This window comes from Orbicella faveolata, unplaced genomic scaffold (genome assembly GCF_042242905.1).
Source record: "Orbicella faveolata isolate gen_17 unplaced genomic scaffold, um_ofav_v1 contig_14, whole genome shotgun sequence".
NCBI lineage: Eukaryota > Metazoa > Cnidaria > Anthozoa > Scleractinia > Merulinidae > Orbicella > Orbicella faveolata.
Window position 1 is genome coordinate 11,033,714 of NW_028301541.1, and position 14,836 is coordinate 11,048,549.

At 38.2% G+C, this 14,836-nt stretch overlaps 1 long non-coding RNA gene across 2 annotated transcripts; it reads left to right on the forward strand.

Moving 5' to 3' along the window:
- LOC149113962 (uncharacterized) lies at positions 1-13,400 on the forward strand. 2 transcript variants are annotated; one of them, XR_016206371.1, is made up of 5 exons: positions 5,600-5,794; positions 5,898-5,995; positions 10,879-11,006; positions 11,447-11,666; positions 11,980-13,400. It is a non-coding gene; the product is annotated as an uncharacterized LOC149113962 (long non-coding RNA). The 2 variants fall into 2 exon arrangements; XR_016206372.1 differs by lacking the exons at positions 5,600-5,794; positions 11,980-13,400 and adding an exon at positions 1-812 and having other exon boundaries at positions 11,447-11,626.
- The last annotated feature ends 1,436 nt before the right edge of the window (positions 13,401-14,836 follow it).

Sequence of the window (14,836 nt, forward strand, 5' to 3'; positions counted from 1 at the left end):
CGGAGCTCCGGCGGAGCCCCATACCCATATAGGGGAGAAAAGGAAACCCATGAATTGATTTTCTCATGGTTATCATGGCTAGCGGTATTGCTCGTGGGCGCGTACGCACGACGGCGACGACGACGACGACGACGACGACGGAGTCGCGCAAGATGGCGGCCATACTCCAGCTAATAGGTTGACAGAGACATGCACCCTCAGTTGGTAGCGGGTGAATGCCATTTTTCTTGGCGGGATTTTTAAAGAAAAACGATAGCGGAGGTTGATTTAATATTTTTAAGACAGGGTTGCGCTGAAGCAAAAGACAGAAAGCAAGAATTAACAGGCAAAGAAGTAGCGAAGAATATCGCGAAAAAGACTGAGCGGGCCAGCGCTGGGGAAGGAGGCGAAACAGTACTGAACAATGCCGTGAATTATAGCTAGTCAAGGGCTAGAGAAAGGAGGTGAAATAATACCGAACAATGCCGTGAACCAAAGCTAACGAGGGCTATAGAAAGGAGGCGAAAGTACCCGACAAATTGATTCAGAAGACTGCCGAACTCCCCATGGCCAAGTTCAAAATTCGCGCGAACGTGATGCTGTGCAGCCGTGCAAGAGATTCAAAAGTCACCTGATTTGGTCAGGTGATGAACATTAGAGAAATCAAACGTACTCGAGTGTTTTCGAGAAATTGCAAAACACTAAACGTAGCGGAAAGAAGTGGTTGATTCGTTGATCTATCGAAAATATAACTTCAGTTTAGTCTTCACAACTTTTGCCGCAAGTTTCTGCCTGGAAGATTTACACTGGCCGAACTGAATTGCCAACTTGCGGTAAGTGACTTTTGTTGTTGCGTTTGGTATGAAAATTAACAAGTTTCCTCGGCGATATAAGCTTATTTTCAATTGGAATCCATTAAAAGTCTTCCTTATTTGAAGCCATGCTGTAAGAGATTTTAAAAATTGCATCGTTTTAATTTCGCTCGTCTCTAAACAATAACACGTGGGTCGCTTTGGAGGTTGCTGTAAGTTGTAAACAAATTATGTTTTCTATCGATTTTCGTCGTCAATTTAAGCTTATAACCTCACATCAAAAAATAAGCTTAACCAAAATCGTACTTGTAAACACGGCCGGGCGAGTTTTGAAGTTTTCTCTGATTTAGGTAGCACTGCCGCTTCGTAGACTGCTAAAATTTGTTCTTCTGTTGTTGAAAACTGAACCAAGAAAGGTCTACAAACCATTTTAAGCCGAAGCGAACAGGATTTGCTAAATTTACTTTTGTTCCTATGTGAATATTTGCATATTGTGATTACAAAGTATGGAGATTTCCTCGTTTTGTTAGTTCAATTTATTCGGTTTGGCGAAATACTTTTATGAATTCCGAGGTTAAATTGGTTAAGACTGGTAAAGCTACTGCCAATGAAATGACTGCATAGCTAAATTAAGCCGTCGGCAAAAATACAGACTCTCAGTAATATTCAAATTTAAGCGTGAATAATTTTTCAACTTTAACACCGCAAGCTTAAACGAACTTCCTTTACCCTCTCTTTTATTCGGTCACCGTTCACTGAAAAGGGATTTGCTGTTGATACTCGAGCTCAGATGTAGTGATATGCATCTTGTGTTTATAATGTAGATTTCCTCGTTTTATTTTGTTGTCTGTCCAATTAGTTCGGTTTGGTGAAATGCTTATATAGTCCAAAATGTCGAGTAGACGATTATGCATGGCAATCCTGTCTGCAAATGAAGCTATGCTTTGATTTTGATTGGCTATTTCATGTTATTTGTGCCATTGCTTTTGGTTGGGGGTATATGGACCGTATTTTGTTAATAAGAGGTTATTCCCCAATGCGGTATTTACACTTAATATGGAAATGTTCCAAAAAAGTGAGATAGTACTAATTGACTCGGTAAATTGAACAGTGTAATAGAAGTTCTTGCCCTGGCCATTTCTCAGTAATAAGAAGAACTTTTACATACATATATACACAATTTAGTTGGAGAGAGTGCTCTCCTATCTCCACTCTCTCTCTCTCTCTCTTTACTCTCTTCTTCACACTAATTTTTTATTTACTAACTTATTAAATGAATGTCACTGACTGTTTTCTTTGTTGTGCATGCATACTTTTTTGCTGGTCGAAGAAAGTTTCAGTTTCTTCCTGGCTGTACAGTTTCCTTTCTCCTGTCCAGTACCAATTTGTTTGTGATATAACTTCGTGAATTCTCTATTCTCCTTAAATTTTATCTCATCAGGTTGATAGAATGCACTCTCAGAGTGTTCCATCATTGTCTTCAGTCGCTACAATTTTCCTGAAAAAAGCAATAGTTTTCTTAATTTCCTTTTACTTTGTGTTAGAACTTTTTAACCTGCCTGTAATTGGCCCATGGGCATTACGGGAGAATAATTTTTAAGTAAAGAATTACATTCGTTTTAGTGCTGAGTATTTTAAATTGTTATGAATTAGGCATTTCTTTTTATTTTTTATATTTTTTATTTTAGTCCCACGCAATGTTTTATGGTTTTACCGAGGTATACCATGTAAATGTAAATAATGCACTGGAATTGGCGAATCAGAGTGTGCATTATATCGGCTTTAAACACAAACAACATATTATAAATGACTCATGTAAATGATATTTTTACTACAGAGAACTGGACAGGGCAAGAACTTCTCCTTCTTTTGTGAATTTATATATTAATTCCTCTCAGTGCTGTCAAAATGTCTCAGGAACCTTCATTTCTGATAATCTATTATTTTCCACCATACCTACAGCACAGAAGCTCACCAAATCCTAACTGATAACTAACATGTGTGTATCTCTAGCCTTTGCTGTGTGCTACATGTATATTCTGTTATCCTGCCTTAACTGCAAGGGAAAATTTTGGCAGAGCTGTTTCAACAGTTTCACTTAAATTGATTTCCAGTAACAGCACTACATGTAGCAGTGTTATTGAGTGTGAACTTTATGGGGGATTTTAAATTTTTATTTTTTTATGATTACAGATGACAACAAATATACATGTGTATACATAACCTGATGTTGGTGTTGGTTACAAACTGTAGTTCATAATAGTCATCGTATTACAGGTAAGGGGGAAAAGTTCAGAGAGTTTAGAACATTTCTTCCCCCAGCACACCTTCTGTCTACAGGTGCAATAATTGAGAGGTTATATATACAGTACCGCTCAAAAGTAAGTTACCACCGTCTCGCGAGACGCGTCTCGTTTCTCGCGAGACTCGTCTCGAGAGAAACGAGACGAGTCTCGTTTCTCGCGAGTGCACTGGAAGTACCAATGCTACGCATTCGTCGGTATTCGAAACCTGTTTTGTTAATAAGACGTCTGTATCGTATCGTATCGATTAGCGTGGTAGACACGATTTTCATTCTCATCAGCAATGCGTGTGTACCATGTGTTTATTATAAATTCTCAAGCGTCCAGTATTGTTTCATATACATCGGCCAAACCTTTTTTTATTCCAGCCAGACTTGCTTAACGTTTAGTTTTTGTAAATACATTCACGATAAAAGTTGTGGAGTTTTGTCACCCGATCTACGTGTGGGAAGTTAAAGCAGCGATCGAGATCACCAAGTCAACACAGCAGCGCCGCCTATGTTTTGCCAACTATCGCTCCCAACTGATTTGTCGGGAAACTCGACGAACTTTTTATCCTAAGATTGCGAACATACGAAACGACGCTAAGTGTTCCGTCGAATAATTTAATATTCAAACTTGCGAACACACGCTTTGCACATACATGTAAGCCTCGAACTTTTTATTCAAAAGTTGCGAGCACGCCACGCTTTGATCATACTTCACTTCACTTTACATTCGAATAACTAATTTATTCGAACTTGTGAACGCTCGCTTTGCACATGAAATCCGACTTGACTAACTTTTTAATCACTGAGCCTCGACCAACTTTTTATCCATATTTGTGTTCACACGCTTTTTGCCACATCAAACCTCTAACATTTTATTCAAACTTGTGAACCCATGCGACACCACACTTTGATCATGAAACGTCAACTAACATTTTATTCAAACTTGTGAACATGCGACACCACGCTTTGATCATGAAACTTCGACTAACTTTTTATTTATACTCGTAAACATGCTAAACCACGCTTTGATCATGAAACCTCAACTAACTTTTTGTTCATACTCTTAAACATGTTAAACCACGCTTTGATCATGAAACCTCGACTAACTTTTTATTCATACTCGTAAAAATGCTAAACCACGTTTTGATCATGAAACCTCGACTAACTTTTTATTCATCAGTCTTAAAATCGGAGATTCTCACGTGTTCAAGTTCATATAAGAAAGATTGAGAGATAACAACATAGTTTCGTGGATTTGAGCGCGCTCAAGTACAGTATTGCCGTTCGAAGAGAAAGTTTCTGTTGTCATGAATGTAATTTAGAAAAGATCACGACTCTTAGACTAGCTGGCCAATGATAATAATAGTTATGTGCAAATGTGGTAATAAAAGTGTGTTTCAGTGTTCAGAAGTCGGATCACGTATCTTATGGAAGGCCTAGACCGCTGTATCGACCGATATATAAAATGTTTATTCACATACCGCTCGAGATCTTCGTTGTCGAGCAACAAAAATTCTATCTGTTAAAGAGAATGTATTGTGGCATTGGAAAAAAACGATTTATATCAAATAGAACCGGCGATGTTTTTGCCGCGACGCTTTGCAAAAGAAACTTCATTTGCGTATTAAATCGACTGCCGCTAGACAGAACTTTCCCTTGCAAAAACATTGAGTTACTGTAAACGTCGCATCACATAAACATTATTAGAAACTCCTGTCTTCAAAGATATAGTATTTTGCCGTTTGAATAAACGATTTATGCCAAATAGAACTGAAAATATATTCTTAGTGTTTGCCTTGACGTTTTGGAGAACAATAAAAGTTCATTACTGTATGTTGTCGACTTGTCGACGCGTGCCGCTACACAAAACTCGCGCTGGCACAAAAATTTAAAACTACATGTAATGTTTACGGCGCATCTCAGAAACCTTGATAAAAACTCCTGTCTTCAAAGATATCGTATTTCAGCGTTTGAATGAACGATTTATGCCAAATAGAACCGGAGATATCATTTTTTCAACAATTTCCGTGACGCTTTCATGACTCCCATTCACAATTGACTCGCTGGCGCATGCCGAATGCCGGAACGTTTTTCTCCTATGCAAAATTAAATGTTTGTTTGAGTTAGCGGTTATTGCAGAGCGAGCAAATGTAGGTAACTGAATCATTCAGAGTGAGCAAGATTCGCAAAATCAACTCTTTGCCCCCGTGATCGCACGAATTGAAACGCATGTAACTCTACTTGTAGTTACGTTCGATGTTCGATATTACCTTTGTTCGATATGAATCGAGCAAACGATCGATGCATATTTTATGTTGGACGGTCCCATCGATTTGACAACGAACTGCAGAGCGGCAATCGTTACCCGTAACCGGTTTCTTACGCGTAATATACGCCATACTAAACGCTTCAGTGATTCTCGAGAGAAACGAGAAACGTCTCGAGAGAAACGAGACTCGTCTCGCGAGAAACGAGACGAGAGGTGGTAACTTACTTTTGAGCGGTACTGTATGTACGAAGAGTAATGTAAAGTTACTGTATAAACTTAGCATTAAAATCTGACATTTGAATGCCTCCTTTGCTAAAATTAGTCATGATTTAATTGTTATCACTCCCTGTGAATTCATAGAGATTCCAGAGGCAATTATAACCTAATGTGGAAGTCCTGTCTTCAAGTGAGGGAAAATGACACAAAAGAGTTACAATGAAAGTAAAGAGAATTGTGAATGTTGATATGGTGTACATTATACATCTTGTAAAGGCATTTGGTGAGTGCCAAATTAGGCATAACATTTCATGTATTGCTTTTTCAGGACAAATTATATAACAGTGACGTTTTAAAAGGTGTGATCAGAAAAATAATGAGTACATTGTCCAGGCAGCATCAGTTTATGGACAGCATATGCAGACGGTAAGAGGAACTGTAAGCACTACCATGTAAGTTAGTTTTATGCTTATGACTTCTTGTTCTTGAATTTTGTGTCATTTCATCACAAGAATAGGTAACGAAAGATGCAATAGTTGTTGCAATATATTTTTGAAGGAAAACTTATAAGTCTGCCTATGCTGGATAACAGCCATGTGTAAACTGAATGTGAAGCAAACAATATGTTAAATATGGGGCAACCCTAAAACTCAGAAACCGGAATCCGGAATCTGGAACCAAAAACCGGAATCCAGAAACTGGAAACCGGAATCCGCAAATCAAAGAAAATAAGTTCTTCAAGTACGCGAAAATTGTTTTGCTTAGCTTTTCGACTGTAAAAAGTAAGCTGCCAAGTAAAAAGGACCTCAAACTTAACCTTTTTTGAAACAAAAATTCCCCGTCTGTTGAAATTGTGCAACCGTTATTTTTAGTGAGGGCTATGATTATGAGATTATCTCAGTAAAGTGCATCTTAATTTTACTCCAAGCACCTTGAGAGTGTCTAAAATAAGCTTGCTGGTAATTGCCATTTTGTTTAATAAGTGATCTTCAATTTACCGGAAGTATAAATTTATCCTTTATGTCTAGTACATACTGAACAAGATAGAAAATGTCATAGAGAACAGGATATCCATCAGTGGCAGCCCCCTGTACATTGACGGTCACGCCCCCCAATTTCGAAGTCCAAGGGCTAACCCGTCTGGTCTAAATATGAAATTTGATTTTTCCAACAGATACGAGACCAATTCCAGATTAACACAATTTCCACACATACTGTGACAAATCAGCATTTCATATTCTTGGCGGCCATCATATTAAAACAATTTGTAGAAATGTTGCACACTTACTTCCGTCTGCTTCTCACTTGCTGACAGATCAGACCACATGCTGTTCAAAGATGCTAAAAGACTGCCAGAAACTCACTGCAATAGCCTATAATAGCTTGTTGTTAATGTGCTGCTCACCAGTCTTCTCAGAGCAATTTGATCTAGACAAGAACCGGGCTCTCACCAGGGCCAGCTTGAACAAAAGATGGGTAACTTAGCCTATGAGCAGGCTCTCGTGTTTGGGCTGGGGGGTGTGATTGGCAAAGCCGCATGAAGGCTCTTGGTGACATGCCAATGCAGAAAAACACTAGACACCTATTTAGCCTGCTCAGACAATAGAGACAGATACTAGAGCCTGCTCGCAGGCTATGAGTAACTCTATCCACCCAAAAAATCAGTAACCCTGACTGGATAGTGATGTACCGAATGAATAGCTTTATGCAGCTTTTGAACAACGGGGCCAGATATATACATGTAGCTAAGGGTTGTTCAGAACTAGTCAATAATTTTTTAGCAATTACAGTCTGTGGCTGAAGTAAAGCCAAGAAAATAAATAACAACAAAATGATTTTTGCTCATATTTATTTATTAGACATTGCTGAAGTGAATTATTTCTATCATCATTCATAATATCTGGATTCCAGATTCTGGTTTTTGGTTCCGGATTCTGGATTCCAGATTCTGGATTCCGGATTTCGGTTTCCAAATTCAGTGTTTTAGGGTTGCCCCAGATGATGTATGTGCATATGTTAATCTTGAATAATCTGAAATTTCAGAGAGTTTAAAAATATCATATCATATCTGTGATGGTTCTGAGGTGGAGGGCTGTTACATGTACATGCAAATGTCTCATGCACGATTTTTCACTCATTATGATTCAGGTGCAAATAGTTTCTGTATCTGTTGATGTGCAACAATCTACACCAATATTTCAACCTAATAAGGGACCGTTCAGTTTTTATAAGGTAGGGGGGGGCTGGTGGGATTTGGGGGGGGGCATGCCAAAAAAAACGGCTTTCAAGGGGGGGCCATCCCAAAAAAATAAGGGAAAAAGGGGGGGTCATGTGAAATATTTTAGTAAAACTTTAAAATGGCATCATGTTTGGATATCAAAAAAATTGCTATAGAATAAACATAGAAGGCAGGATACAAATTTATTACAAATTTTCCTTCTCCTTTAAAAAAAACGTTTGGCGACAAAAAGCATTTGTAGCTACTGAAAAGAAGTATTTAACACTGTTATTTTCGAATGCAACTTTCACTGGCACTCATCTTCATCTTCGCTGTCTTCGAGTTCTTTGCGCCGCTAGTGCTGCTATGGGAGTCTCTTTCACCAATGCTGTAAGAAGCAGCAATGCTTTCCGTCAGAGTGTACTCTTCAGGGTACATGAGGGTGTAAACATAATCTCTGACTGCCTGCTCAAGGTTTGTGGTGATTCTGCTTCTTGCAGCATTGGTAAAATAATTCCCTTCCAAGAGCTGTGCGATGTATGGCCCATCTCTTCTAAATAACTACATGGCAACATCCTCAACTTTAATACACTCTTCCGGGACGGCCGTTCTAGGAGGGTACACAAGGCATTGTGGAAGATCATTTCCTAGCGGGTTTCCAACACAGATTCCATAAACTCGTTGGACGTTGTTTTCAGTCCGCTTCCTCTTTCTTTCATTTGACTTTCTGCGGTTTTCTTTTTTCCTTCTCCTTTTGTTGATGTGCTGTTTGAGTATGCTCTTGAGTATGCTGTTATAATTGCTCTTCTTATTTTCTAGTGCTTCCATGTCCTGCGTGACCGTCGTAAACTTAGCTTCTGTACATTTGATCTGTTTTACATTAAAACTGTGGGCAAATTCTTCGCAAGCCCATTGGACTGAAAGAGTGTGGAATCGTGTTCCTTTACATCTTTCAATATGACATTCAACTTTTCCACCATTGCTCTGTGCTCTTTGATGGAGAAGTTCAGTTTTCTTCCATCACTGGGCTTCAACTGGTACCCTGGCATGGAAAACTCACTCGCCCTTTCTGAACAGCCATCCGCACTTAGAAAGATTGCTTCTTTTGCTTGTAAGATGTCAAACTGCCTGGATCGTTCAGCTGTAAACCTTTTCTTAAATGACTCGTCGCTTTCGCCATTATTGCGCATTTTGGAATGAGCCTCTTTCATGATGTTCATGTAGTAATGCGCTCTTTTCCCGATTGGATTAACAATATGGCCAAGGCTTGTTTTCCAGAGACCCTGAGGCATGGTTGTATCATCAGCAGAGGAGGAACTAGTGACCTACCAGAAAAGGAAAGACGATTTTTTTTATTTATTATATTGAACTGATATTATTGAATGATCATGGTTCGTGTAACTGTTTGATGTTGTATTCGTGTAGTGAAATGTAGACCTGAGTCAAACGATATATTAAAAGACACATACTGTTGTAAAAATGTTCAAACAGTTTTAGGTGCTATCTTCACAATAGGAAAATACAGAAGTTTCTCATTATAAAAGTGAAGCCTACATGCGTTTTTAATGTCCAGATAAAAATAGGAACACTGACCAAAAATTAACACTTACCGGCTCATCTTCTTGTACTTCAACAGCTTTCTGTTTTAACGATCGTTTCTCGTGGCTTTGCAAAATTCCTTTAGAATGCCATTTGTTCCAACAGGGGTCACAAATGCCTATCACTAGAGTAGAGGTAAAAACCTTCCAAATAAAGACATCTGTAAGTTAAATGTAACAATGTGTTTCACACAACACATCCACAGATTTCCAGTTTTTTCACAACACTTCGTACTTGGTTCAGTATCACAATGCAGGAGCAAGGAAAGACTCTGTTCTAAGATTGAGAAGTTTATGAATGAGCACTATGAGGAGGGGGAGAACTACAGGGAGTTTCTAAAGTTGTCCTGTCGAGAAAAGGTGGGAGAAATTTGTTCTTTTTGTTGTAAATGGACTGGACCACCCATAGAAATACACCCTAAACCAGTTCCTGACCATTCCTGCCTACCGGAATACCACTACCTCTCCTACCAGAAGACCCCAAAAGAAGGGCGTGATCCAGATGACTGGCAGCCAAGGGTCCAAGCGAAGAAAGAGCATGGAAGTGGCAGGCTGGTTTTATCTGACCCAGAGAGCGTTGCTCTATTTGCAGGCAAGTTTATTGTCAAATCAAAGTTTCTGGTGGATTATTTTCAGCATCTTGAAGTGCTGGAATTTAAAAGGAAAAAGAGAGCAGAAGAAAAGGCAAAGTTAAGTAGGGACGCAAAAGATAAATCATATGAGGATTATCCTTGGACTGAGTTGTGCGAAGATGTAACCAAGCTTAAAAAGCTACGTGTTCCAGAACTAAACAAGTACTTGAACCACCTCGGGCTGAAGCAACATTTGAAAAGCAGCAAGAGTGAGAAAGGCAATTGTAAGACATTCATGCTTGCTGCAGAAGAGTCCTCTCAGAGCTAGCCAACCAACACTGAGAAATGCCAGGACATTGATACAAAATGACAACAGGGCAAGTGCTGACAGCAGTGAAACGGATGAAAGTGACAATGATGAGTATGACAGTGATACCATTGACTCTGGGGGAGAAGATGACTCAAGTGACGTCATTCTTGCATCCATCAATTCAGATGAGGAAGATGCCAATGAGAGGCCAAATGCCACACGCTCAGGGCAAGCCATAACTAGGAGATCCGAAATTGACTTCTCTTTCTTTTGAACTGTTTTTTAAACAACAGCTCTCTGTAGTATTGGGATTGTAAATATTGTCTTCATAATGAGCACAATAACGTGAAGTAGGGGGATAAAAGAGAAATATTAAAAAAGTTGAAATCTAAATATTGTGTGTTCAATTTTTTTTTTGGGGGGGGGGGTCATCCCAAAAAATGACCGCTATAAGGGGGGGCCATGTGAAAAAATTGGTAAGCTGAGGGGAGGTCATGCGATTTTTAAATGGTGCTTCCCAAATCCCACCAGCCCCCACTCCCTCATAAAAAATGAACGGTCCCTAATGTACAGTGTATATTAATTAACCAAATTATGCTGTTTGTTTTTAGTTGGCCAGTGCTACTACATAGTAATGTGATGTTGAAGTGCACAAATTTACAAACATGCCCAGTGTCAACTTGTCAAATACATGTATATGAACTGGCCAGACAGTGTAGATTACAAAATTCTCTGAAAGGTAAGATGTTTCTTAAACATTATTTTGTAATTAATGATTTCTCAGACATTGTTTTCTTCAAGAAAAGATTCATACCCCACATGGAGGTTTTTTCTCTATTAGAGCTCTTGATTCCTGATACTTTAATTTGGAATTTCTAAAGACTGGCCGTGAATGGGTGTTGGGTGTGAATATCTTCTGGAACTGCACATTCATTCATTGAGTAGGCAAGAACATCAGTATTTATCCTGACAAACTCTGATTTTCTTCTGGAAGCTGAATTCATATACAGTTGTACAGTTATATGTACAACCAAACAGCCTGGATGACCCTGTGATTGGGACTGTGCACATTGTTGTAACCCTCAATGTTCCAGTTGCTTGTTTGAAGCAAATTGCATTTGCTCTCGAAAGCAAGTGGCGAAGTTCATAACAGTTATGTAAGTTTGCTTTGTATCTCAGGGCAGAGCCTGCCACAGTGAAAGTTGGAGTACCAACCCCTAGCATTTGATTCACTACTAACACTCAGTAAACAGCTAACAATGAAGTACACTGTATATCAAAGAAAGGAATTACATGCCTGTTCCTGTCAGTCAATATATGAACAGGTTACAGATGGGGAGCCTGTATTAAAACATCAAAGATTTTCAAAGCAACCATGGCCTGGTGAGATATTTCTGAGGTAATATAAATTTAAGGTCCTTATGATTGCTTATAGGCATTGATTTTTATTGTAAACAATATCTTACTGAGTGTATTTTTCTTGTGTGCTAATTGTTGGAGAACACAGAGGTCACTGTTATGACAGAGATATTAATTTGTGAAAAGTTCTATAAACAAATGCATCTGGGAACAAATTAATTTATCGTGGATGCAGCTTCTGAGAGATCCCTAATATTAATGGAACATACACTGTTCATACAGTACATGTAAAAGAGTTTAGTAATTCATTACTTATGATTGTAATGCTTTGTTTGGTTTCTCTGTATTTACAGACAACTTGATGGGATTATATTTCTGCACCAAGTTCATTGAATAAACTGACTAGGAGGTTCAGTTCTGCAACCCATCCTGTTTGTAGTAATATCATAATAACATTGTGACAGATACACTGCATTACATTATTAAGAAACACATATTAACTAATTATTTTTAAGTGCCTGTTAATTTAATCAGTTTTTCTTAGAGATAATTTACTCATGGTTTATTTAAATAATTGGCTTTTTGGCTTTAAAATGATATTTATTGAGCTTTTAAATCAATTTTGTGATAATCTGCATTGGACATGGCATAAATTGATATTTTGCCAACACGAAATGGAGAACTGGGTCTTAAGCAAAGTTGCAGGATTAGCATTTTTGTAGAAAGAAAGGGTTGAGAAATTTGTGACATTCTACAGACAGCCTTGCCATTCGCAATGTCCGATAAGGTTAATTTGTTCCATTCTGTTGTAGAAATAGTGTTCTCTGATTTATAAATTATTTCAATCTGTTGTTTAAACGATTGCCTTATAACCCCATGTCTGGCTTTGGTGCATGTAGGATATTGATGTATTTTTTATCCATTTTGCTGTAAATTATCTTAATTGATGTGTCAATCAAAACATATCTTGGATATGCTGGGCTCTTCTGACAAATGTACCTATGCCTCATAACCTTTGAGTGCATTTGGTTGTGTAGTGCAGACAAAATACATGTACATAATATAACTTCCTCTTAGCTCACTGATAATTCTTGGTATAATTTAATCATAGCAAAATTAATCAATGGAACCCAATCGCAGCTCTTGTAGTCCGCAATGCCAGTCGAGAAAAAGAACAAATCACATTGAAATTGAATAATAAAATTATTATTAGAAGCCTATGCAAGTATTCATGATCAGCAAAAAAAAAAAATCGTAATTACCATTCATGCGAGGGTGATTTTGCTTATTGCAAACCCTTCCAGCAGGAGGAGACTCCATACAATAGTGAAGATGGCTAAATGTATCTTTGGGGACAAGTTAGAAAACAAAACTTTCCAACTTTTCACATATGTATACTGTTTTGGTATTTTTGTGAGATTTCATTTGGTAGAGATTCAGGGACTGAGTATATTGTAACCACTGCATTTCAATCAGTCCCAATAAACAAAAAAAATGTGTAAACTTCTTTTGTGTGGGAGTCCCCATGTTAACTAAGGAAGAATATAATGATTAATGACAATGCCTTGTCTTTCTGAATAAGGTAGGAAAGAACAAGAAATGCCACCAAAAAGCACAGAAGACAGTTCTGTTATGTGATCAAGATTTTTGGTAGCTTCCCAGAAATTCTTGAAATCGTGGCTCTATATTTCATAATCACACCATCTTACACCTCGATCTGCTGAAGTAATACTAGTTCCGGCTGAAACTATTAAATCATTCGCAATTTACCTCATACACGTTGGATTATTTTCATTAGTAACAACATTCCGAAAAATAACTGAGGAGCTCCGCTTTTAGGCTGGCCTAAATCTATATATTATTACTTACTTATTTAAAATAGTGCATCATGCTTGATGTCAACTAATATTACTTGCTTTTTCTTATCTTGGTTAAATTTCAACACACAGTGCTATTTAAAATCAAAGGAAAACATGTTAAATATGCTATTAATCCAGGAGCCATAATCGGGGACGGAGACCGTAAGTCTTGGGATCCACGCACATGTCGGGGACTCTCGCGTGGATGTTGTCACGTTGCCTGATCAAATGATGAGAGTTGCGAGATTCTCTTGCAGATTTTTCACTATGGCAGGGAATAACGCAGGGAATAAGAACCAGGGTTCTTATATGTAGTTTTACGCTCTGAGCTAATGGAAAAGGTGAGTTTTCAGGGTCGAAAACAAGACTTCAATTTCGCGCTGTGGATGAATATCTGCTCGCGCTACTTGTACAAGTAAGATTTTGCGTTTGTTATGTAAAGAGATGTTATGTAAGAAAACTGTACCCTGGTATCAAGATAATTTGTCAATTCTCCAAACAATGCTTAGTCATAACCAAACTCTGATAATTTCTTATTGTTTCTGTTTGTTTGGCGAGTTTGCAAAAGTTTTTGAAAGGAAATTCTGACGCGTACATTAAGTAGCTCATTTGCATAGTGCAGCGCGCGTGCACTTTCAAGTCTGAGTCGATGCTTTTGTTTTTCAACAAATCTTGACAAAGATTTCTTTCGTTGTCTTTTCTGCTGAGATGCTGCAACAATTTTCACCAACGCCAAAAGGCTACTAGCATCATGTGTGTTTCTTTAACATGCTGAAATTTTACACTGCGAAAATAAAATAAACAAGGAGATTTGATAACTCAACCAACGAAATCGAAATCGTTATTCGACTTTATTAAAGAAAGCGTCATCGTAACTTTGCTGATTATTTCCGCTGTATTCACATTTTTCAGCTAAGCTTTTAATATGTTCTCAAACATTTACCAACCTTAAACATATTTAAAAACTAGACTGATATTATATGAGTTCGATCTACGTTTTCACACGAAAGTGCGGGAGTCCAATTTGTCATGTTTTACTGAAGACCTCTTCATATGAGCCCGGTAACCGGGCTAGCTCGGTTACCGGGACGAATTTTGTTGTCTGTTCACATGGGAAATTTCAGCCCGTTCTACCGGGATAACATCCAAGAAACACAACCAAAATGGTGGAACATAAACTTGTATCGTTCGCGTCTGTCGCAGCTTTGTGGACTCTTGTAACTTTACTACTAAAGCTAATTCGCCTACTCCTAAAGTGGAAATACATTCAAGGCAAAAAATGTGCCATTTTTGCCGCTATGTTGCGAAAGCGAAGCCATTTCGTCTTAAAAGTTTCGTCCCGGTTACCCGG